This window comes from Acanthopagrus latus, chromosome 9 (assembly GCF_904848185.1).
Source record: "Acanthopagrus latus isolate v.2019 chromosome 9, fAcaLat1.1, whole genome shotgun sequence".
Taxonomy (NCBI): Eukaryota; Metazoa; Chordata; class Actinopteri; order Spariformes; family Sparidae; genus Acanthopagrus; species Acanthopagrus latus.
This window is the reverse complement of record NC_051047.1, coordinates 12,662,533-12,685,904: the sequence shown is the minus strand read 5'-3', so window position 1 is coordinate 12,685,904 and position 23,372 is coordinate 12,662,533. Positions and strand designations below refer to the sequence as shown.

Sequence of the window (23,372 nt, the reverse complement as noted above, 5' to 3'; positions counted from 1 at the left end):
TATATCATATTGTATGTCACACCATCACACAAAAGTAAAACTGGAAACCAGTTAAGCTGTATTTTAATTGTCCTACAAGGAAACTGTACCTGGCAGTGAAACAGTCTCACTTTGAACTGATGAACTTAAGCAAAGAGCTGCAGACAAGAAGACAAACTTTACAGTTATTCTTAATGCAAGTCGCCAGGCTGGATAGTGAAAATGACATCTTATGGCAGATACCTGAGGATGAATTGAAGAGCATCACAGCCTGAGAAAAGAAGCTGCTCTGTAGCCTGGTGGTCTGGCAGAGGATACTTCTGTATTGCCAGATAGCAATAACAGTTTTACATTGGCCTCGTTACTTTCCTATATATTACTGTTGGCTTATTAGATGAAGATATAACATTACAAGGGAATATTAATTACTTAAGCTCAACAAATCGGGCAAGTTGAGTAAGAAGATCTGTTAGCTGAAGCATCATGTAACCTAGATGTCTTAAATGTTACTAACACATTGTTTACGTATCATCATTACTTTTGCTGACCATCGTCACACCACAGTTATTTATCGTGCAGAGCCACAAATACACACATGCACATACACATACATTTCCTCACTGGGATGCATCCTGCAAACGACTGTGTTTGCGTTGCATGCAGTGTGGTTAGTTGTCGTCTTGCTAGGTGACCATATCAGCTACTGTCATCACAATAATTAGCTTTATGTCAAATATTCAATAAGCATTAAATCTGTTTGTGTCATGGTGTGTATTCCCTGACATGACCTCAGCTTTATGTAGCCTGACCACAGCACACTTCAGAGCACCGGTGGCCTGCATATAACAGTAATTGCCTCTGAAAAAAAAAAAAAAAAAAAAAACCCTCCAGGGAGAAATGGACCCTTCCACCAGTCGTAATTCAGTGCTTTATGGAGGACAGAATGTCGCTTCAAAGGGCCAGAACTGAAACCGCAGCGGCACCGCTGACATTTCAAAATGACAGCATGTGGTTATGAAAGAAGAAAAAACAGATTTATTTAGATTTTTTTTTTATCCTCAGATTTAATACCAGTAGCCCACCGAGGAGGTTTCTGGGAGCAGAACTTACCTCCCCGATTTCATAAAAAATCTAATCCACCTGGTTTAATCTTTAATATTTGGAGATTGTGGATGCAAGGGAGCCGCTGAACAAAACACAGCAGGCTTTAATATTTTCTCACAACATGTGCTCCGAGAGTGCAGGGGTTCGGTTTAATAACATTTCCTTTTTGAGATCGGACAGAGAAATCTTTATATTTATCCCTTTTTTGTACTTTCGTTTGCTGTCTCATGCTTGAAACTAAAATTAAATATATTCATTTGATGTGTTTTTACGCTGATACTTTGAACAAATGTGAAAGTAAAAAAGCATTTGTCCTAGCTCTACAGAGAGCACCCTGGTTTTTATCCATAGTTTGCAGGCTGCATTGTGAATCATGAGGCTTCACTCCTCTGCTGAGTTTAATGTGCTGCTGGTGCTACGAATACAAGACGAACATCTGCTGCAGAGCATTACTCAGCTGTGGAGAAAAAAAAAAGAAATTTATGCAACTCTTTGGCACAGAATGTCCATCTCCTTTGGAGAAAAATAACTCTGTTATTTAAAAAAAAAAGTGAAAAATATCACCATCACTATCACATGGTCCAAGTGGGAGTGTGGATCCTGACCCCATCTGGTGTTTGCAACAGCTGCTGGACCCACTGTGGAGAGAGAGAGCTAAGAAATCGAAAAATTCTCCCAAACCCCTGTCCTCAGCGAAGACTCATTGAGGGATTTCAACCGCAGCACAGATAGGTAACCAGGATGCACATCTCCATATTGAAACTTATGCACTTGTTGAATAAACACAAAGACTAACTTTCCATGACATTCTCTCTTCCTGCCTTTGAGGTCAAACAGTCTCCTGACAGGGTTGGACCTGGATGGCTCTCCAGGGAGTAGAGCAGTCAGTGAACCACGATGACTGACTGCAGGCAAAAGTAACATTTAGACTTTGAAATGTGTTTAATTCGCCGACGCAAACCATCAGTTTAACTGGCAAAAGGGAAAAATGCTCCAGGATACAAACAATTCCTGTCAAAATCATAGTTTTAGAATAATCAGAGGGTGGAAGTCACACACGTGGTTGTCACTACTGAGGAAGTTCAAACTTCCTACAGCTACTAAAACAAACAATTTTGTGAATTGCACCAATGTGTACTTTTGTGTAGACTTCAGAGGACAATGCTCCGCATATATTAGCATCTGTGGCTGTGAGTGGGTGCAGATGTTTTGGCCATGTTCAGACCTCGTATCAACATCCATCGTGAGTACAGTACGGACTGATTTAAGACACATTCAAAATGTTTTAAGAGACCTGATCACTGAGAACTCATTAGAAGATGATCTGGGCAGCATGCCACCACGGCCTTTTAGCAGTGTGTACGCACATGTGTTCGAGGCCACATTAAAGGATGCCCATTCAACTGACATCAAAAGAAGAGAGCACTACAACGAGCAGCATTGATGAAACGTCCTCTGATTTACATGTGATTCATTGTTGCATAAATGACGTGTTTGTGGCCTTTGAACCTGCCAGTGTTAGAGGCAGATGATTGTGAACTCACCGCCTGTTTCAAATGATCTATCAGTGAGCTAGTAACTGCAATATCCCAAGATTCCCTAAACAGATCACACAATTTTGAGAGATGTGGCTCGAGGAGAAACTTCAAAAACCAAAAAGACTTTGCTCAGCGGCAAATTCTAAGATATTATAGCCTTTCGGTATTCAGTGCAATACATGAAATTGTTTGCTCCCTTGTAAAAGTGTCAGTTTGTCACAGATGCTTTACCAGCCTGTAGCAGCTGTTTGAACTCTCCATTTCAACAGATTCATTAATTTACACCAAATTTATGGAAGATGACATTTTATTGATGGTGAACAACAAAGTAAATATAGAAACCAATATAGGTTACATCTTATCACCTGTGGATGAGGGTGCCCCAGATTCCTTTGAAAAAATCGAACAAAATAAAGGTTGTTGATGTCGGAGAAAACCTATAAGCATTGTTTAAAGACAAATTAATGAAATTAACTTGGGTCTTCTGGTAGATTCAGCAAATGTTTTACATTAAGGTCTTTTCTCTCTTTGTGTAAAAAACATTGTGTCTGTTTGTCCCATTCAAGTGAGAGCAGATCACCTGTGGTCAACTGAGAATCATGTCAAGATCCACGTAAATGTCAAGTGTGAGCGCTTGTGATCGGACCACTCAGGATGGATGTTGATACAAGGTGTGAACAGGGTCACTGGAAAAACAGCTAAAAGCCCAAAACACAAGGAAAAATTACAGGAAAAAAAAACAACAACAAAAAAGTTGCAAAACATAAAAGCAAAAGCCTTCTAATCTTATTATTCGGATGACTCAACAAAGGAAGATGTCGCTTAATGTCAGGGTAGTTCTGATGCATCGCATGCTCAAGCACATCAGTCATCGACTAGCAGCGAATGGTTTTCAAAATGAAAGGGCAGTGGTAATCCCTCCAGTTTCACCTTTGTTCATTGCAACATTCATTTAATCAGGTAATCTCACTGAGATCAAGATTTCTATCGCAAGTGAGCCCACGATTCAACAGCCACACACGGAGAAATTCAGTAAAGGAAGGGAGCATCCAAGCATCGATATTTCATAATGCAATAAAACCACAGCTTGCGTGATATGATACACCAGAGTATTGCTCTCTTCCTGCTGTTTATCGAGGACCAAACCGCACAAATCCCGACCGTTATCGCTCTATGTACACTCAGCACGCCAAGGGGAAGTCCAAAGTCACTTTTTGAGCAAAGTGTTCAAACAACAACTTTATGACTCCTCTCACTAGCTCGGATTCCTGCTGACTTTATTCTGCTTCGGACTCTTCAATCCTGTCAGTGAAACAAGCCCAGCGCTGTTATCAGGGGAAAGTGCTTGTTCCATTTTTTTTTTAAAAAGGCCAGTGTGAGTGACTCTAAAGACTTGCGCACACATCCTGACATGGTGTCGTCCAATTAACCTCGCTCAGAGAATGGACGGAAGTGCGATGGGTTACAGCCCCGTGGAGACACGCAGACCTGAGGGAGCACTTAGCCAAACTCTAGGTTTTATTGTGGCGGCATTCCTACTATCTTAAGTGTTTTCATTCAGCCTTTAGATATGCTTTGCTCCTTTTACTCTGCTTTTCCTGCTGCTGGTTGGCAGCGCAAAAAGGCTAATATTGACTTTGCTGATGTGCTTTTGTTTGGCATGGGAACGCTTCAGGCCTTTTGGCTGGCTGAAGGCCTCTTTGAGTGGCTTAGCAGAGGGGCCTGGCAGATAGCCAGCATGTATGGCAGCTAATAATGGACTCTGCTATACAGTACTACTCCACTCATCACGTGAGAGAGGAGGGGAGACAAAGAGCTATATTGGTGCAAGCTGCTGTAATTTGGGTTAGTGTGTATGAACAGCATTCCATTAAAATATTATTGGAGTTATCCATAGTGCTATCCATGAAAGGCAAATGAAAGAGTTTAATAGGTTTCAGAGATTAATAGGGTATTTAACCTGGCCCCTGCTGGTTTCCTGAAGCCCGAGCTTGAGAATAGCTCCATAGAGGAAGGCACTTGTGTTTTATCTTCCTAACCAGGAAACATCCCATGGCACTGAGAAAGAAGAATAGAATACAAAAAAATATGGATCACAGTTGAGGTGCAGGGATCAGCGGGCCCTCTGCCAACAGACTTCACGAGCTGATCCATCAGTGGGAACACAGCCACGATGGGGAGCTCTGCAGCGCAAAGTGAAGCACAAATCAACACGAGCCATGACAAATCTCTTTTCTCGCTAATGCAGAAACAATCCGAGAGACAAACAGAAACGCTGGCAGTCTTGGAGGAGATCCACCCAGCGATGAAGTTCAGCAATGAAACAAATCAATGTTGTTTTTCAGGCGGTGGCAGGGTGTTCCCTCACCGGGTTATGTAAGGCCTGACGCTGGAAAACGAAAGCTGTTCACTAGGGTGGATTTCTCCTGAGGAAAATAACCAGTCCTGTGGGTAACTCATTACGGTAACTGTAAGATTAAGTCTCACTCTTTCTATGACCGATTGTTAAACAACTGGTCTTCTTCGCAATAAAATAAATATAAATACAACGATGTCAAAATGTGTATGTATGTATACTGGGTTGTTTTTAAATGGAAATGTTAACATAAAATTCAGCTGAGCACTGAAATGATTAAAATCTTCATAATGGAATGAATAGACTGGCTGTTAGTTTCTCTTAGTCATATTTCCAGTGAAGCAGCTGGCAGATGGTTACATGACTCCACATATTTACATCAGTCCTGTTAAACGGGAAGCCAGGGAGGTACTTGTCCCTCCCACATCGCTCTTACCTTGCCAAGCAGCTGGTGAACGAGGCTGAACCGGGACAGAACTCAGCCTCTGAGGAGACAGAGGCAGCTACCATCAGTAGCGGTTAGCGGTTACTTTAAGAACAAGTAAAGCTATCTGTCCATTGGAAAGTGGCTGGAGGAAAACCAGAAAATATTTTCTCTCATAAAATATGATTCAGGTTCACCCAGTAAACATTCCACTGCAGCACTGTCATTAAAAACGTTTAACTGGACGCCAAACTAGTATACGCCCAAGAGGTCAGGGTGAGTCATCAACTTTTTTTTTTTGTTTTTACAGTTTCCCAGGAAATGACACTCTCTAGTATAGCTACGTCTGATACCAATCAGAATTCCTACAAAGCAACTTTTTTTGTCATTGTTCAGCCAGATAATGATGTATGACAATCAGACGTAAGTGATTCCGAAATACGTCTTTCTGCTCACTTGGTGACATTAGATGAGAATTTTCAAGCCTTTATGTTAAATATGAAGCTACTGCTACATGTAGTTAGCTTACCTTAGTTTAGCTTAGCTTAGCTTAGTTTTAGCTTAGCTTAGAGCAAAGACTGGACACAGGGCAAAAAGAAAGCTAGCATAGCTGCCTCTAGCTCTCTCCAAATATAACAACATTTGTTAACCAGCACTCATAAAGCTCATTGACAATAAGTCCTGATAGCCTCTATCCTACTCTCGGAGAGAAGCGAATAAGCAAATTTGGCATTTTCCTGTCACTGGAATTCCCCACCTGTCCTGTAGTTGCCCTCGCTGTGTACCCAGCATTCCCAGTCACCTGATCCCCTCACTCACCAGTCAGCAGCACACCTGCTCCCCATTCCCCGCATAATATACCAGCCCTCGCTTCCCAGTCTTTTGCCAGTCTGTGTAATGTCCTACCCAATCTTAATGACCCAGCATGTGTTCTTGACCACAGCATGTTCCTGGTTCCACCAGCCTGCCCCTTGCCTGCTTTTCCCCTCCGTGCTGACTCATTACCTGTCACCAAAATCTGTTCTGAGCTTTTTACCAAGTAAACAACTATTTGCCTTCAACTGCCATGTCTCTGAGTTCCGCTGTTCCACATCTCTATGAGCGGGGCCTTTACAGGGCTACTAATATTACACTTTGTCCTTGTGTGAACCTCAGTCACTGAAATATTCGTTATGGAATGAATTTTGTTATCTAAAGAAATGCTCCTTTGTTTGGGAAAACGCTTGTTTGTTATTTGATTGCTATCACTTTCATTTAGTTTTGAGCTCTCTATGTATGTCAGCATAATGTAAGTCTAGTTACCAGACCACACACATTCTGTAATGACGAGGTGAAGATTGAAAAGCCGAAAAAACAAACAAACACATTGTATTCAACATCAGCAATTAAACTGAGAACAAACACAGCCTGCTGATTTGATGGCAGCTATTCACAAACAAATAAGAACAAACAGTAACGATCGTGATGCTGGTTGGAGCACTGGGTTTATCTGTAGTTGCCATGGCAGTCATGTCAATTTGGCTCGTGCATTCCTGTGGTATTAAGACACTCATGGATCCCTGGCAGGAATTTCCCCTGGCCCGCTCCCTGTTTTTTCTGCTGTGTCCCTGCCCTGCCTCTGGAGGTGAGGGAAAGTTCATCCACACTAAATCTGGAATCTGAAAGAGCATCTCTTGTTTTCAACACACATTGTTCCTCTGCACTGTTCTTGGCACTTTCGCTGGAAATAAATGTCCAAATCTCTGATATTCAAAACGTTCAGCTCACAAGCATTTTCCACCCTTTTGGGAAGTTCCTGGATTCATAATGAAAGTAAAAGCGATACGGGCGTGTGTTTGTGTCTTCATGCTTGTTTCATATTGTGCTCCGTGCTATGTTGAATCCTTTGTGTGATACAAAGGTAGAATATAATGTTCACCTAAAACCCGTTAAAACATAAAGAATAGGATAACTGTTGCCATGATTATGGTAGTGACCGGTGGGAGTATCACTTTACTTGGAGACAAAGGAGAAGAGCAACCTGTGAAAAGCATCTTCAACTATAATACCAGAAAAACAAAAAGTGACTCATGTCATTGCCTTGGCAACATCTCAATGTTCTGTCCTGGATGTTTTTTTATTACTGTTTTTTTTATATATAGCAGAGAGCAGCTCATTGCCATCAGGGGCTACTTTTCAGCGTTCTGTCCAGAGCTGTCTCTGAGTTTTGTTCCCCAAGTGATTTATGGGTAAATGTGGACTATAATCTGTATCACCTTGAATTGCTTAAGGTTGTGTCAAGTCCTCCATGAGGGTTTGACATGTTCTGTGATGGCAAAGATCAGGAAAATGCACACATGGGCTGCAAGGGTGGGACTGTTGGTTTTCCTGTTGCGTCATTACTGAGAAGAGGCAGCAGATATCATGTCCAGATGTCCTTGCAGGTTGGAGTGGACAGTGTGATAGCAACTCCCCTCTGCCCCTCAGCTCTCCTGCCATCTGTCTTGCACAATATAACATCTGGAAAAAGACAACTCAACTCAGTGATTCTTCACTCTATAAAGAAAGCTTTACGGAATGTTTTTTAACATAATTGTAGATTAAAGGTGTGATATGTAAGAATTGCCCACATGTTGAATTCATCTTCAAAATAAATAGGGGTCATCATATCAGATTAACCTTTAACTGCTGCCAACTGTAGCTGCAGTTAGCTAAGCTAGCCGCTAATGGTTTGGAGTGGGAGCTCAGAGCAACGGGGAGCGTTGGTGCTTGTACCGCCACCAAGGGGGGCTTTATTCCAACGGGCCGTGGCTAGCTGGTTAGCATGCTGACTTCCACAGATATTTCTTCAACACAATACACTGACAACACAAATTCAAAAAAGCTATTTTTGTACATTCTATACACTATTTGTTTTATCAAAAAACATAAATTCCTACATATTGCACCTTTAAATGATTGCATTGTGTAATGTGCAAGGGTTAGTCTGCCTCCTGGATATAGTTATTGATCACGTTATCATGTTTCAGTTTTCAAAATCCTCAGTACTACGGGAAACAGCAACAACGTCCGAGCAACCAATAAGCTGAACATGGAATGTTCCCCTCATACTAACAGGTTTGCTAACAATACAAAGAACCTAGTAGCTCTTACTTTTTATATTACTGAGACTTAAGTATATCAGTGCCACAATCACTGTATCCTGGGTATAGTGCTGACCAAAATGTTTGAATGTGATTGGTTTAAACATACAATTTGTCACAGATTCTGCACTGCTCCAGAGCCTTTTACAGATGGGGGGAGAGCTAAGAGATTGCTTTGTAACTTTTGGATTAAAAAGTGGATTTATCTTTGCTCCTGTTTATCAACCTAACTGCAGCAGCGATCTGCGGAGGTGACCTCCATTGTCAGGTGTTTCATTTATGTTTATTTTCCTTGTAAAAGTCCCAGAAGTAGCAACAAGCGACCAGATGGAACACAACATTACCTCGAGTGAACTCTTGGATTTCTCAGGGTTTGGACATTTTTAGAAACATTGGGATAATGGCAGTACACAGCTCAACTGAATATATAACAAAGGTCCAGTTGTTTTGGGGCATTTAATGCAGAACTCCTACATATTAAGTATTTCAGAATACAAACAAATCAGAGCGTTTTCCACAATAGGAATTGGTGCAGGCAGACCTTTCTCCAGTGCTGACACAGCACTGTGGAGATGTGGGTCTGGCTGTGCGACAGAGGTTGCTTGTAACAAACCCACCGATAATTGTCACCAGACTTCGCAATCCCCCTCAGCTCTACATAGTGTTTTATGATCTTTTCGCCGCAACTTTACAGTTTCAGTTCACTTTCAGCGCACTAATAGTGTCATTTTTGCCTGCAACCAGCAGCTGTTTCCAGCTAAAAAGCTATATAAAAAAACCCACCTACTGTATAGTACTTGCACAAGACAGAAGTTAGTTAGTAGCTTAGTGAACAAAGTAGAACGTTTAGCTTCTAAAGAGTCTGAGCTGAAGATATTTCCGCTCAGGAATTAGAGGAGTCTGGGTCTGAATAAATGAGGCTGATGTGGAATCGCCTCGACCCACATGATATTTGATGGCCAGCAGGGCAGATCTTTGCCATTCCAGTGGTCGCAAAAAGAATTCAGGGTCAGGGTAAGATTATGAGAAAATTACCACATTGACCATATTGATATATTACCTCAGTGAACAGTTTATTTTCTCAATTGCTAGTGTCAATTCTCCTTAATGTAGCTTGATGTTAGTTTAGCAAATTATGGTCCCATTTAGAGAAAAAAAAAAAAGATGATAAAACGGGGGAACGCTCTCATGTAGGGCTACTTTGTGATTGACAAGTTGTTACCACGGCATATCCTTCAGTTCCCAGTCAGATCCAATCAGGATATCCTCCCGAGCTCCACCTTCTCGCCTAATTGTGGTCACTTCTGGCTCAACAAACACCTAAATGGTGACTAGAAGGCCAAACTTGGTTTCAAAGCTGTAGTCCATAAACCAGCGGGTGGGTCGTGACGTGTTTCTACTTGGTCTAAAGGAGCAAGGAGCTACAAGGAGAGTGAATATTCATTAATCTGGCAGCAAGAAAAACAACCCCAAATGAATGCCAGTGTTGCTTTGTGTCTGTGTGTTATGTAATAGGCGAATGTTTGCAACCAAGTGTGCTGTAGAAACTCATCAGATATCAATGTTGTTTTTGCAGCTTGTATCCGAAGCCCTAAACTTTCCCAAAAAGTCAGATAATTTAGGTTTAAAAGTTCCAAGCCAACTGTCAAACTACTGTCAGATATCAAAAAACAACAAATATACATTTCAAATGTGAAATCCTCTGTGAGGCTTCCATGTGTGTGAGCAATGTTATGACTGTCCTTGGGCTGCTGTGGTGTCCTTTTACTTGAGTTTTGACTTCCATTCAACTCCAGAGGCCGATTTGGGTTATGCGCACACTTCTGCTTCTATTTTACAAGTCACTGTGTGCACACCACAGCTCTGACACCGCTTTCATCACCATGGCATTCAAGTTAAGACATTTATATCTGCAACTGTGACTCTCTCACTCGACTCTGACTCACACTGCACAGTAACTAAATCACAAAACATGATGTAACCAGGCGGATGTTTCTGCATTACTAATGGTGACATTTATGTGAATATGACTTATTTGTGAAGTAATGATACTCAGTACTTCTTGCATAGAGGAGTAAGTTTTTAGGACCCTTCTCGCTCCCTGGCGATGAAAGAAATGAGGTAATGCTGAAGCTCACTGTTACCACAGCGACACCTCATTCCTGAACCCGAGCCATCAACCCCTTTATCTCACCTTCATCATAGCTGACACCTCAACAGAGACACGCTCAGATACAAGATCATACCCCCATCAATCATTTTACACCAAATGCTGGAGCCTTCCACAAGCCCTGGAGGTAAGACAGAAGACAAGAATCTACAACGCAGTGCTGTAAAAGGCTTGTTGGAAAGGTGAGAGCCGACCTGGAACGCGCACAAGGCTTGTTGAATGATGCTGATCACTCTTGCTCTGGGCTGACAGGCACTGATAGCACTTAAATGCTCTTTAATTTGAACACAGAAGCCATTTTACCCCACTGCCGAGGGGGAAAGCTCAAATGCTGGGATGACATTATGCTGCTGCAAACCAGATTGCAAATTGCAAAACAGACAAAAAAAAAAAAAAAACCTAGGGAATCTGACCAATTGCTATTAATTCACTTCTTCCAGAATTGATCAGCAACTCAAAATATGATTTCCACTATAGAGCGATAATCTGGAGGGACATCAGGACTACATACAGTATGTTTCACTTCCAGGGTTAGATGTGTGTGTGTAGAGAAGTGTCCAAGCTGTGCGTTGATAATTTGACTTGAATTTACACCCTTTGTATTGTATCGTGTAACACAATCAAATGTACTGCCAGGTTGGAAGTGGTTGAATGCTCACATTAGCTGTTGTCTATCAGAAGCTATGTTATGAATTATATTTTTTTTACCCTCCAATAGGAACCAGTGTCCCTCCCAACTTTCACTATCTGTTGTCATTTCTCTTGGTGATCAATCAGGCAGCAATGAAATGATCAAACTTTCCAGATCTGGAACACAGCAGTACTTAATATCAGAGGAATATGGTCACAGTGTGACCATGGTCTGTCACCTCCGGGGTTAAAATAAAACTTCATGTATAACAATGTGTAACAACAGAAAAAGAAATAGCTAACATTGTAAAAATAGCAGGGGAAAAACAAACCTAGTAGCTACTTTAGACCCTTATGTTTGTCTAACTAAAACTCTTTATGATGATACTGAGAGTAAATAAACTTGTTCTCTCTGCAAGATAAGACAGTGCTCTCTACCACTTGAGAAGAACCAGGTCATGGGAATAGGATAAGGGAAGAGGAACTAAATGTACTCTAAAGTACACTAAGCGTCTCATGACTGATGCTAATGGAAGCGCAAAGTCGATAATGTTACTCAGAAGTGTGTGTCACGAACACCTTTACCTCTGTACTGGGTTACATTCTCATTTTCTTTTTAGTCATTACACTCCAGCTTGTGAATGAAACAGGCTGAAGATGTCGCACGGAGGCACAAATCCGTGCAGGATTGAGCTGTTCGTTTAAACATCTTTAAGCCTAACTGAAGGCTTTTACTGAGCCCGTCTTTGTGAGAAAGTGTAAACTGTGCTGCCATATGTTCTCACGTATATGCACGCAGTTCCAGACAGCCGTGCACGGGGGCTAATACCTCGTCTTTACAGCAGCGCACACATGTGCTCAGTCACATCTGCGAAACACAAGTCTTGATTAATGTGCACAGAATTTGAAAGAAGGGGGCTGAGCCTTTGATATCTGTATATCTGTGTTTCCATTACAAGGCCACCTACTCAGCACTATTTATACGCCGTATTGCAAACATAATCCGCATAGCGGGAGAAGCAGGAGGAGGGGAAGAGTCTGGTGAGAATGGGGGGGAAAGAAGTGGAAAAATGTTGGAGGATTTAATTAAGAATGTGGATTAAGGACTGAAAATAATTACACTGTGTAATGACAGCGAGGGAGGTGAAATGTTTTCGAAGCTCAGAGCAATGTAAAAGGGCACCTGTGTGCGCTTGTAGGTGAACTGGGTTTTATGTGTGTTTGTGTTTGTCCAGCCCCAGAGGTATGTCTGTGTGTGTCCAGTCTGTGGCCTGGTGTGGATCAGGTTCGCTGCCTGTGTGTGTCCCAGCCATGGACACCCCCCCACCCCCCGGTGGGCCGAGGTGATGGACGATGCCTGGAAGCTCTGGAGCTGTTCAAATGAGTGCTGTCTGAGCGGCTACTAGACAGTCATGGATGATGGATGCATTTGAGTGAGCGTGCATGTGCAGATAAGTGCGGGTGCGCGTGAGTGACAGGTTACTGATGGCTGTTGTGTTTCAGGTGTTATTCTAGCATTATTGATTACAAGTTGACAGGTATGCGAAGGAGAGCTATTTAATACTGTAGCTGAGAGTGGTGAAACACACACCTACGCACGCCTCCTCTCTCCAACTTGTGTTTGTTCAAACCCCCCCCACTTCCCCTATAGAATTACAAACTATATACCGAGTGTAAGGCTGGGATGGAAAGCCCAGTTTGGGTTGCAGCTTTTACTTGTGACATTTCGACCTCAATGAAAATGTTCATCCATCAATCTACATCACAGACAGGTATGAGTTTACAGACCAGGCTAAAAACCTTTACCACTTTGCATCTGGTGAGACCTATGATGCATGAAGGGCAAAAATGTGATTCCTGCCAAAACCAGTCCGTCCACTGAGAATACTTCTGCATGAATAAACAATGAGTCTTTGTTTTATACAGGTAAGTGCTCTAACATGCGTCTTAACCTCATTGTTTTTACTGATTTCATTATTATTATTACTATGTGCAGAGCCCTCTTGAATATTTGGCAACTTGTGAGCTGTGTCCAGCCGTATAGCCGCCTGAGATCAATGTTAAAACATGAACATTTCATAGCCATGCTAGCAACTGTGTGAGGCTGTAAGTAGTCATCATAGTTCGGTGTGTTAGCATGCTTACAACTGCTGCTTTGGGCAAAACACAAAGTACTCTACAGCTGAGGCTGATGGGAATGTCATAACCCTGCTGAAAAAATCGGCATAGACCAGCACCAAAACCAGCACCAAAACACAACATACATGAAGACAGCATAGAACAACTAACATGACCAGCATATGTGATCAACCGAATTAGATGAAGAGTTAAGGGCAGAGGTGCAGCCCGAATTTGTGGATCCAGTTGTATAAAATTCCTTTTATGCAGGTCTTACCGCTCGGCAGCCATCTTGGCAACGCCCCCATGCTTTTATTTTAGGCATAGACAAACTGTGCCATTCGATTTCCAGAGTTAGTGACTTTGGCCAAAAATAAGGTTTATGTAATGCTTTTTCTACACCCTTAAGCAGAGTTTAGCTTGAATCTTTTGCATTTCACACAAACTCCAGTGTAAGCTCATGGTGCCCCTTGTCTGTGACAAGCAAATCAAAAAGCCTCAAGAAAGTGCACTGAAATAAATTATGCTCCTTCGTAAATTTTTGTCGTTTGATGCTTTTTGTCTATTTCAAAGGGTCTTCATTTTCATTACGGGAGTTTCCACTCAGATTAGAAAATCAGACACAATAACAGACTAACATTCCATCCATTGCTCACTCCCTCCATCTTTCCTGTCATCTTTTCTGGCATTTTTTGGCTTCAGGCCCCAAATTATGGTCCTTTGATGTTTTTGTGTTACTATGGTAACTTAATTGGACATTCCCGTAAATGACCAAGATGAAATATTTTGTTTTTAAATGAGATGAAAGCTGTAAAAGACACGCCGCTGCAGGGTTGCACATGTTGAATGAACCTGAACTCGGCTGCTGACAGTGGTTTTCTGTTATTATCTGGCTTTTCAGCCAAAATATATCAAAATAACCTCAATTCTGAGTGACAGCTGAAGATGAAATGAAGATCACTGTAAATGAATGAAAAGTGATTATTTGAATAATTAATGAATAATGAGTTATGTAAAGTCTACATACATTTCCACAACATATGTCTGAATTACAGATTTATTCATTTTATGTTCTACTGTTCACCAAACCTCAGTATAACAGTCTATATTATAGTTCTTGTTGATATATCTTTGTTTTTTTACGTTATTTTTCTGAGCATTGTTATAAATGTTTGTGGAAATGACAAATAAAGAATGTATACATCAGAAAAATGGCTTTCTACAACAATAATGATATTATTTATGCATATAGCACCTTTCTTAGCTAGGCTACATGGTGCTTGTAATGTAATAACATTACATTCTGTACAGATTAGCAGGGAAATTAAAACAATAAAAAATAAACACCAAAGCCAGAAAATTAAAAACATTAAACCATTTATACTAAAACAATGACAGTGACGATGGCAATGAGAGTGGTGCTAATCGCTGCATTAGTTATTTTAGTGTATCTACTGGCCACCTCCCGAATTTTTTTGGCCACCCCAAGGTGTCCAGGGGCCCCATCTGGACCCCCCCTTTAAAAAAATGTATAGGGGTGCCCCGACTGCATTTCCTACAGCTCCCTATTTCAATATCTTTGTTCTTGAACAATGAAATAGCTGCAGCTGTGACAACAACGATGGCTTGGTGTGGATAAGACAGGTCATAGATACATGTGGGCGACTTAAAACCACTGCCGGGGTGAAAGGGGGACAGAGAAAGAACAAACCAGTTCAGCCTCTGAAAATCTCCTATTCATAACTATTGGCCAGAGGGGAAATACAATCTGAGGCATGTTTTCATTTGGTCAATTGTGCTGGTGAATGCTGAGATTTGGTGTCATACACATACAGACACTGGGCGTGTCAGATCTCAGCCTCCCCACCCAAACCACCCTCATCCACACCCGGAAACTACGACTTCCTCTCCCATTCATCTCCCTGCGATTTTGTTTTATTTCTCAGGAGCCGTTTCACAAACTCATTTGTCAAGCCACACAAAAGTTTATTGAGCCCTGTGAAACCAAGCTTAGGAAAACAGTGGCGAGGAAACTCTCCTTTTCATACACAGAGAAGGATTACAGAAACAGCAATCAGGTCGGTTTTGAGGTTATTGTTTTATTCCTACTGCAGGAAACCTCAGCCACAATCAGATACAGGCATCTCAGTTTTGAATCAAAGTTGTTGTTTTTTTTTAATTGAAGCAGTCAAATGTAGTTCATCTTGTTTGTACGGATTGCGTGTGCGTGCTCATAATGTGTTCCCTCTTTTTGCAGCGGGGTTCGTGATGTGCATCAGAGGTTGTACAAGCCAAAGTGAGCCTGCAACCAGGACAGCATAATGGAAGAAGAGTTGAGTGAGTTCCAGGGAAGCAGTGGAAGTTTCACTCCTGCGGGGGAAAGTTAACTGCGGTGTTATGGAGGATGACGAGCTCCTCTTGTTAAAGCCAAGACACCACGAGGTGGTTGCTGAATGACACACAGACATTTGTTTTCACCTCAGGCTGTGAATTGTGTGTATGTGTCACTGTGAGAGAAACTCCCTGTAAAGTGATACCAACCAGGCTCGATCTGTGCCGCTATCCAGAAAAGAAAAGGCGGCAGAGAGGGAAAGAGACACATATGTTTTCTTTTCTTTTTAATGACAGACAGACATAAACACTGACTCATCATGAGTGACAATAATTGTTGAACTAACGTTCTGTGTATACAATGGAGTTCTGTATGAGCAATGTGATTTGCTGATGTAAAGATGGAGAAATGCAATGTCACCACAGCTATGAAGTCTAAACACGAAAAGCTGAAGGTGCTGTCATGGTTTAGTCGAACAGAAAATACATTCTGAAGGAAACCCAAATGCCACCCAGGTTATGTTTTCTGTTAAAGAGGCAATTTGTAAGATAAGGCAAGAATTACAATTCTTATTTTTATTCAAATGAACTAACATTGTCAAAAGAATGTGAGGAAAGAACAGTGTTGATGTTACACAAAAGACGTATGTATTGTGTTGCAGTGATGTCTACTGAACTAAGCTTGCTAACAAGCTTGCCTCAGCCTGTCTTGACCTGTCATACCACTTTTCCACCTTAAGAGGCGATAGTATGGTACCCTGCTTTAGTTTCAGCTGGGTGTTCACTCAGTGGTAAGTTTGCCAAGTTCCACCAGCTCTCTTAGCTTTGAGTATAAGAAATGGACTAAAAAGCCTCACAAAATGTCAAGAAAATCAAAACTTTTCCTTTCCAAACTGAAAAATATAACAGTACAACTTCTGAATTCAAGTTTCTCTCTAACCCACTGAAACACAGAATGGTTTGTCTTTCAACAATCAGCCCCTGTTTCGCAGAAATAAATAAAGAGTAAGATGTGAAAATATTCTGGCTACAAAGATGTAGTCCTGGTAAGAGCCAGTGTAAATCACCTCCATACTATTCCCAGTCGTCAAACTCACCTTCGTCCATATTGACAGGCTGTGTTAAGTCCCAGTCGACTGTACATCTGCGTTCACTAAGAGATAGCTGAGTGCACAGGGACCAATTGCTTGATGACTATCCATTCTAATTAGCTGGCGAAGCTAGCTATAGCCAAGGTAGCAAAGAGCAGTCGTTGTCGGTTAATCTGGTGACAAGCTGCCTTTGAATTATGGCCATATTCTACAAATTACACCTTTAACATAAAGAGGAAACATTGTCTAATAAGCAAAGCTTCAAATATATGCCGAATGTATCAGTACAATTATTTTTTCAACACTACAACTACCTTTCCCTAACATTAGGATTGACTAACATAAATTTAACATTTCCTACAATGGAAAAACCTACACCAGGTAATTATTATGGTTCCTTACTAAACTTAAAAGACCAAATTCAAATATGAATGCAATGTAATTTTGAGGTGACTGTTGGCAAGAGAGAATAGAGTTTGACTATGGATCGTATGGAATGAAAAGCTCTCCATGGCTCTCACAAGAATAGAGCAGGCTCACCCCTGACCCGGTAATGTCATCAGCAGGTGTTGAGAATGAGCACCCATACACAGTCAAATGACAATTATCATTCCATGTAATCTCTTTTTCATTGCTTCCCCGATGATTCTGTTGGGAGATGAGTGACTTGGGGATATTGCTTTACATGGAGGATTTTGAAGAACTCAGGCGTTCTAATGACATTTAATAATTCCCAGGCAAAAGTGAAATAAGATGAGGTACATCTTTGGCAGACATACAGTTTACTCTGTGTGGTTATGTTCTGTGTTGAATGAGCCAGTATTGGCAGGTGTTCAAGTGGTACATTTCACACTGGGTAAGAAACGCTCAGCGATTGTAATGTGAACATCAGAATGCAGAGAAACAGAATTGCCATTGTGTACGCTGCATTCATTTGTGAAAGCAAAGTCTGCTGAGTGTAGTTTGGGGATTTCCATGTTTTCACCTTCGTTGTAGAATTTCATGCTTCACTGTTGTGAAAAAAGGGGCCCAGACCTTCATTTTATATACATTTCAAAGCCAGTGGATATGAGGAAGACTCCTGAAAAGTCCCTAAAGAGAGTAACATTTCAGGGCTGTAATTGTCTCACACAGACAATGTCCTCAGGAAGAATCTCATAAATGTGGCATGTCTTGTGAAGAAGAAACTGCCACAAAGTTTATGAAGCTTATTAAACAAGGTTCTGGTCCAGTGATGTCATGCAGACTTGAGTGGGACGCCCTGTTTTTGTCTGAATAAACAACTGTGTTTTTTCAGTGGAATGCCAGAGTCTGACCCCAGACAGGAACCAGCGGAGGACGTTGTGACGTCTGTGACGGTGCTCGAGCGCCATCACAGACAAAACATCACGTGCAGCCAAAAGTTTGCTGTTTTTCTTTTGCCCCTTCAGAGACACACATAAACACTACTTGTGATTTTAGCTGTCACTGTCAACACTTACTGTCAGCTGAGATAAAAGTGCGTCGACACCTTTGCATTCTGTCGTTCTCTCTCCGGAGCCAGAATAAGCTATCATTACCTGCAGGCAGCCTCAAAGTGCTGTAGTTAAGTCATTCATTATGCATCTAAGGATGAGAGGGGTGATTTGATGGGGTGAAAAACTGTGGTGAACATACCAAAACTGTGTACTTACTGTGTTTCTGAGCTTAGTATATAGTAGTACTTTGGTTATAGCAGTTCTTTGTGTTGTCGTGCTTTGTTTGAGAATCCATTCTATCAACTGCAATTTGTATCCTTTGGCTCTGTGTGTGTCTGTGCCATTAAGCAGGATGAGGTTGTGAAACTTATGATAAATATTGCATTAAAACTGGCAGCAAGTATACAGTTAGGTGCACTCTTTGTAAATCTACTAAAATATATCTATAATAGAGTTAAATTATCGTATACTGACAAAGTATTCAGTTTAAAAAGAAATACTGACAGTGTATTACAAAGGGCATGACAACAGCATACCCTCTATAAGTACACTAAATTGATACTTTTAATTATTTGCAATTGATAATACTTTTTATTATAGTATATGTAATATACTTACAACAAAGTGCGCTTAAAAACACACTTAAAGTATTTTCAATTAGTACATTTGTTTTTAGTACAGTGAAGTTAAACATAATTACATCTATTCTAAAGTACTATTTTTAAAAATATATTCTAAATACACTTAAATTAAGCCCAAAAAGTAAAAGTATACTTTATATTTTCTATACCTAATGTATATTTTTAATACAATAAAGTATACTATTTGTTCAAGGGGGTACTTAACATGCTATGGTAAGTAGAAAGATATGTTGAATAAACAGTAGTTGAATAAAAGTCACGCGACATGACGTTATAATAAACCTCCCTCTAACATCCAACACATTAATGGGTGCTTATGAAATGTATGAAAGATAACTGTATAATAACACAGGCAAATGGTCTGTGTGGATTTGTGTGCCGCTATAAGCTGCACAGCAGCTGCCTTCTCTTCTCCGACACGTCTCTGAAGTTTCATCATGGGCCCTGACACCAGCGTGCAGCCGAGCTGATCGAGTGCGCGGTGAACTTCAAGCTGCACATAAAGGCTGAGCAAAAGCCGGCGGGATGGCGGATGAATTAGGTGATGTCTAAACACCGGATCCGTAGCTTGGGCACGGACTGTGGTATAAATCAGCTTCCCAAATATCAGCCTTCACAGACATGTGTGTCCTGCCTATACAGTTACATTTGTGGTTCTGGAAGAGATTAGAGCTTTCACACTAACAATAAGCTGTGGGATGGTTTATGAGGGGCCGAGCATTATCGGGCATGGGGTGGTAGGTAACAGGAGAGAGCATCACCACCCATTACTCACGGGACATGCGAAGCTTATTTTGGAGCACTCTGTGTCTAATCTTTGTTTGGACCATAAATAACAGTAAGAGGCACCGATGGATGTTTTTAGCCAAGAATTCTGACTGGGAGTTTAAGAAACATAGAGCTTTTATGGGTTTAAGCCAAACATGGTTATACTGTTTTAGAGACATTATTCTTGTACACGTTTTGACAGCATGAGCGACTATAGCTGTGGACATAGTGGACCACTTGGCAGCTGAATAGCCAGATATTTTGTTAAAGAGCTGACAGAGACCAAACCAGAGCTAAAAGGAGAATAACTAGGACCTTATTCAAATTCCAACTGTGCTTCAGGGGAGCCATATTTTTCAAGGATGGAGGCTGGGAGGGTACTGTAATAGTATCACTCCCCTCCAAGAAAATAGCAACAAACACTGGATCCTAACACAATGTACAATGCATAACAGGAGTGCCACTGTTTGGATGGCGACAGCAGGAATAGAGAGCATTGAGTCTTTTGGACACAATTTATTGAAAATATTATGCTCAGATGATTAGACATGCCACCAAGTGCTTTACTATCATCCTGTAATGTATTTCAGAAAACTAAATATACAGTAAAATGGAGGATTTAGAGAGGTAAAAATGATGATAAGTGAAACCTTTACTGAGTGGCTTTGTAGCTCACCGTAGCTTCCCTCCAGTTCAAGTTACGTTTCTGCTGGTCAAGTTCATTTGCAACTGTTTGTAGTGATAGTGTAAGTACCCGTCAATGTACACGTCGGGTGCTCTCTTCAATGTGAATCTCCCAATAATTGTGTCCAGTAATAATAAAGGGTTACAAACTATGAAAACATCATATTTCCCATACTTCACTCTCACTGCCAGCCTCTCGAAGAGCTTTCTTTATATGCCCTGGTTTTGAGAAAACTGTCTTGGAGGTTTTTCTGCCTCCACACCCACGTCACAAATGAAATGTTAATTATTATGGTGCTAGCAGCAATGAAAGATGACACTTAAAAAATTCAACAGCAACATTTTTCCAGAAACAGAAACCAGATAATCCACAGAACCCACTGTATAAATTTAAATTCCGCTTCATTGTATTGTTGTTCAGGCAGAAATCTCAGATGTCTCAAGACATGGACAAGTATACCAGTAAAGGCGAGTAAAAAAATATGTTTTTTGGAATTGAGTTGACTCTTTAAATATCTCCCTTTGGGTCCCTCAGCTGCTGGGCTTTTCACTCTGTTTCTCCTTGTCCACAATGGAAAATATATCGTGCATGGGCCATTGGCTCGTAAAGACCCTAACAGTATCATCATTAGTCCTGAACACAGCAAAATAAACTCCAGCTTTGGTCAGACCTCAAGTTTTCTGTTGATGAATTCCAGCGCTCACAAAGAACCCGCCCTCCTCTTCATGTTATCAGGCCTTCGCTCGGAAGGTTAAATAAGCCGTGACTTTGTAAATTGACGTGTGCCATTGGTGTTGTTTGATCCAGATTCAGGTTGGTCGTTTAACTCTAATTTTTCTTTCCCCTTTGACTAAACATCTGCCCAACATCTGGCCACGGCACTTGTCCTCCTCTGCTGACGGGAGTGGAGTCATGGAGTGCCAAACTAACCCTATCCTCTTTCTTGACTTTCTTTATATTCACACCAAAAACTCCCTGTGAGCACAAGCAGCTGCCGCTTGCTTCTTCATTAATAATTCAAGAGTCTTTATTCACTGTAAGTCCTCATGCGGAATTCCTGCCAGACCGAGCGGAGCGAGCTCAGACTTGATTGGGAATTGAACTTGCTTGGAACTGGGCCAGAAAAAATGTAAGTTGCATCTACAGCTGCACGCTGGGGGATTGTTTTCAAAATGCGCTCCTCCTGCAGAGAGCATAAAAATATCCAGTTGTTCTAAATTACTCTCCACCCTGCACCTCCTGCCTGTTTCATCATTCATTTATGTTATCTTTCCGCAGCATAAGGTATAGACTACCATCATGCAAAGCAACACTCCCTTAATTGACTTCATCTCTGGCCCGTACCCTCTGCCTTTTGAAGCAAATTAAACAGAGAGCTCCATTAAGAATGTGCTGTAACTCACACATGAACTATTTATTGGAAAATCCAGGACTGAGCTGGACATCAGATGATTCCATTATCCAGTTTTTAACCACTTGCTGCAAATCTTCTCCTTGGTTGGGAGAGGACAGCTTTATTGCATGTGACAACAGAGACCTGCACACAGTGAGACTGGGTCTTAGAAGTTAAGTGTTATAAGGAGGAGAACTTTTCAGACTTTGTTCCAGTTTTACGCTTTTTTTTACAAACAGTACAGTGTTTGGGTTTGCGGAGATGACTGGCTGCGTAATGTGTTTGACACGTCCTGTATAAGCAACTTGTAATGGGAACAGAGGAGAATCATAACTGGCAAACTGTAAAAGGAAGCAAAACACTTCTTAGCGTATGTGCATGCCAAGTAAAACACAGGCTGCTCAGTGGTGGAAGAACAGACGTGTGTGTTACAATCTGTTCCGCCCGAGTGTATTCAGACATGACTGCAACACCTAAACATCTACTGTATGAGTGGGATGCTTTGGAATAACAGGACTTGCTCTGAAATACAGGACAGCACAAGCTCTGGAATTATATATAGTTTATTCAGTATATGTGCGTGCGTGCGTGCGTGCGTGCGTGCGTGCGTGACATAAAGTACCTGACTTGAGATATTTAAAGCTTTTTGTGTTGTCAAAATGGCTGTGTTGTTCTTCCATAGCCTATCATTAGCATTTTACTTGCTTTATGTCCATTGCTTTATGTTTCCACCTTTATGTGGAATCATAAAATTGTGCTCACCACAGAGCTAACAGAGCGGTAATCCAAAAATCAACTGAAAAATCCCACTGGCTTTTTAATCGGGGGAACTAGGGCGAAACTAACTTCTGGGTTGGAGTTGAAAATGTGCCATTGCTACACTACTCCATTAGTCCCTTGGCTTTTAAAACAAGTGATTAGTATTTAAACGTTGCCTCGTATGAGATTCTCTGGTCCTTTCCTTTGCTCTTGCGGATAGAGGTTCGAGGCTACATTAGCAGCAACTAGCATAACACACCTCCAAGCTCACTTCTGGTTGTCAGATTGCGTTAAGGGCAGTGTAAGCACCACATTTTGCAGAGGAATGTGTAGGACTGCCATGCAGTCTTTTATAGGGCTTCAGTCTCCACACTGACTATTATTAACTTGAATACCTAAGTTGATATTATACTCACATGATGCGTATATGAATATTATCAAATTCACATTTGATCAGCTTATAACCATAACAAGTTGGGTAACACACAGGGATCAGCAGTGGCTCACAGTTCATTCTTTTGCTTAAGGGCATACCGCCAGGTTAATCCGGCTCTCACAAAAGCAAAGAAATCTGCATTCCAGCATCTACTTAGCCAACTTGTTTACACACTGCATTTGCTTAGTGACTGAGTTGTTGGAAGTTCACTGACCTGGAGTGAACCATCAGCAGGTGGCAACATCAGGAAGATATTGACAGGGTTCAGGTCAGACGAGGGGGAAATCATTCACACAATGGTTGTGACAGAGGTGAGCCACAGGGAGATCAAGGCAGTGTCAGAGGGAAGAAGGAAGCTGGATCAGCTCAT

General features: G+C 41.3%; 1 long non-coding RNA gene across 1 annotated transcript; it reads left to right on the top strand.

Moving 5' to 3' along the window:
- The first annotated feature begins 14,262 nt into the window (after window positions 1-14,262).
- Window positions 14,263-16,813, top strand: LOC119025266. The gene is made up of 3 exons (XR_005076754.1): window positions 14,263-14,418; window positions 15,388-15,519; window positions 15,699-16,813. It is a non-coding gene; the product is annotated as an uncharacterized LOC119025266 (long non-coding RNA).
- The last annotated feature ends 6,559 nt before the right edge of the window (window positions 16,814-23,372 follow it).